Source organism: Oncorhynchus masou, chromosome 9 (assembly GCF_036934945.1).
Source record: "Oncorhynchus masou masou isolate Uvic2021 chromosome 9, UVic_Omas_1.1, whole genome shotgun sequence".
Classification (NCBI taxonomy): domain Eukaryota; kingdom Metazoa; phylum Chordata; class Actinopteri; order Salmoniformes; family Salmonidae; genus Oncorhynchus; species Oncorhynchus masou.
This window is the reverse complement of record NC_088220.1, coordinates 13,280,764-13,284,025: the sequence shown is the minus strand read 5'-3', so window position 1 is coordinate 13,284,025 and position 3,262 is coordinate 13,280,764. Positions and strand designations below refer to the sequence as shown.

The following is a 3,262-nucleotide window of genomic DNA, read 5'->3' as shown; positions in this document are numbered from 1 at the left end:
AACTCTTGATTGGAACAAACTGTCTACGGTGGCAGTAAACCAAGAGGTCTTTCATAACTCCACACCATCATTCTCTTTGCTCATGTACTGTATACAAATATTTTACTGTGATTAAATACGACCGCTCTTTTTATGTCTGGATCCATGAGACCAAGAGAATATGTCCCGCTTGTTTTTATATTATATCATCATAATAAACTAGTAGGCTTACTGTTGGGCATGTGCAAGTTAATGACATAGAGATCTGATTGTCTCACTGAGAAGCATCTGTCTGATTCTCTCTCTACACACTGGTTTACAGTGGCTGATAAATGTATACTAGTTGGGCTGACCAGGTTATTCCTTTTGGTGGGACAGCAACAAGATGGAACCTAGTTTCTCAGGTAGGTATCACCATGCACAATGCTGGTACAGTAGGCCTACATAAGCCAGATTGCTCTCCACTACAATCCCTGCCCATAAATGGTGCCAACCCCAGCATGGTCATGGCATGCTGTACTGAACACTACCTGCCGCTCTGCCCAGAAACGACCTGTGCTGGCAATAACTATCACCCCGGGTGCCGACAGCCATATGGCCCTGTTCAAAGGCAATGCACCAGTCTTGTACTCGGTATCGAGAGCACATTTTGAATGTCTCCGTCTCAGATATTGAGGACTCGTAATTTCTTACCCAGACCAGTGGAGTAAAAAAACTCATAATTATCAGCTTCCATTCAGTCAGCCATAAAAGCACTTCGCCAGGTCAAATATATACACTTCTTTTTGAAATATTAATAACCTATGACCTATTTAAACCTGGGATTCCGACTTTACTCGTAACATTACTGTCCTTCAATTTCACTGAAAGAAATCCTCAAGCTGTGTCCAATATCCTTGGCTGGCTGGTAGGGAAGAGTGGGGAAAATTGTTGGAAAGTTGCGCGCTCACTATTAGTAAAGGGGAGACGGTGAAATTCTAGGTCTTTATATTTGTTATAGACATTTGCGCATTGGCGAACCTATTGAACCTAGTCCTTCAGGCTCGTGATGCTGAAAGGACAGCAACCATAGCACCAGCGCACTCATGTATGAAAGCGCACTTTTTGTAAAAAGGAAAGGGCCGGTGGTGTAGTGGAGGCTATATACATCCCATACCCACTTTTTGACATCGGTAGCCGGTAGGTAGGAAAGACGTTTCACCTTATGATCCACTATATATACAAAAGTGTGTGGACATCCCTTCAAATGAGTGGATTCGGCTAATTCAGCCTCAACTGACAGGTGTATAAAATCGAGCACACAGCCATCCGTAGACAAATATTGGCAGTAGAATGGCCTTACTGAAGAACTCAGTGACTTTCAACTTGGCACCATCATAGGATGACACCTTTCCAACAAGTCAGTTTGTCAAATTTCTGCCCTTCTAGAGCTGCTCCCGTCAACTGTAAGTGCTGTTATTGTGAAGTGGAAACTTCTGGGAGCGACAATGACTTAGCTGTAAAAAGGCAAGCCACACAAGCTCACCGAACGGGACTGCAGGGTGCTGAAGCGCATAGTGCATATAAATTGTCTGTCCTCGGTTGCAACACTCACTACCGAGTTCCAAACTGCCTCTGGAAGCAATGTCAGCACAATAACTGTTAGTCGGGAGCTTAAGGAAATGGTTCCCATGGCCAAGCAGCCTCACACAGTCTAATACCACCATATGTAAATCCAAGCGTCGGCTGGAGTGGTGTAAAGCTTGCCGCCATTGGACTCTGGAGCAGTGGAAACGTGTTCTCTGGAGTGATGAATCATGTTTCACCTTCTGGATCTGGGTTTGGTGGATGCCAAGAGAACGCTACCTGCCCCAATGCATAGTGCCAACTGTAAAGTATGGTGGAGGAGGAATAATGGTCTGGGGCTGTTTTTCATGGTTCAGGCTAGGCCCCTTAGTTCCAGTGAAGGGAATCTTAACGCTACAGAATACAATGACATTCTAGACGATTCTGTGCTTCCAGCTTTGCGGCAACAGGTTGGGGAAGGCCCTTTCCTGTTTCAGCATGACAATGCCCCTGTGCACATGGTGAGGTCCATACAGAAATGGTTTGTCGAGATCTGTGTGGAAGAACTTGACTGACCTGCACAGAGTGCTGACCTCAACCACATCAAACACCTTTGGGAGGAATTGGAACACGGAATGCGAGCCAGGACTAATCGCCCAACATTAGTGCCCAACCTCACTAATGCTCTTGTGGCTGAATGGAAGCAAGTCCACGCAACAATGTCCAAACATCTAGAGTGAAAGCCTTCCAAGAAGAATGGAGGCTGTTTTAGCAGCAAAGGGTGGACCAATTCCATATTAATGCCCATGATTTTGGAAAGAGATGTTCAACAAGCAGGTGTCCACATACTTTTGGTCATGTAGTGTATCTACCAGTAAATGCTAACTAAGGCAACAATGGGTATGCACACCAGGTAGTGAAAATGTTTGGTCCTTAGTCTTTTTTTAGGGGGTGGATCAGCTTTAGAATTGCAGATAGATTGGGGCTTCCATCAATGTGATTGTCTACATAATTTCAAATCCCCCATATATATCTTTTGTACATTTTTACAGTACCAGTCAAACATTGTACGTTGTATAATAATAGTGAAGACATCAACACTATGAAATAACACTTATGGAATCATGTAGTAACCAAAGAAGTGTTAAAAAAATCTAAATATATTTTATAGTATATTTGCCTTGATTAGAGCTTTGCGCACTCTTGGCATTCTCTCAACCAGCTTCATGAGGTAGTCACCTGGTAAAAGTCCAAGTCCATATTATGTCAAGAACAGCTCAAATAAGCAAAGAGGAACAACATCATTACTTTAAGACTTTAAAAGTTTGAAAGTTTCTTCAAAACCATACAGTGCTGTAATGAAATAAATTGGCTCTCATGAGGACTGCCACAGGAAGGAAGACCCAGAGTTACCTCTGCTGCAGAGGATAAGCTCATTGGAGTTAACTGCACCTCAGATTGCAGCCCAAATAAATGCTTCCCAGAGTTCAAGTAACAGACACGTCAACATCAACTGTTCAGAGGAGACTGCGTGAATCATGCCTTCATGGTCGAATTGCTGCAAAGAAACCACTACTAAAGGACACGAATAACAAGAAGAGACTTGCTTGGGCCAAGAAACATGAGCAATGGACATTAGTCCGGTGGAAATCTGTCCTTTGGTCTGATGAGTCCAAGTTTGAGATTTTCGGCTCCAACCGCTATGTCTTTGTGAGACGCAGAGTAGGTGAACGGATGA

At 43.7% G+C, this 3,262-nt stretch overlaps 1 protein-coding gene across 1 annotated transcript in view; it reads left to right on the top strand.

Annotated features, from left to right (window-relative positions):
* Positions 1–215, top strand: part of thg1l (tRNA-histidine guanylyltransferase 1-like) — an 8,688-nt gene extending 8,473 nt beyond the window's left edge. Inside the window, exon 7 of the mRNA XM_064973210.1 lies at positions 1–215. This exon is cut by the window's left edge and continues 340 nt beyond it. The gene's annotated coding sequence lies outside the window, so the exon portion shown is untranslated.
* The last annotated feature ends 3,047 nt before the right edge of the window (positions 216–3,262 follow it).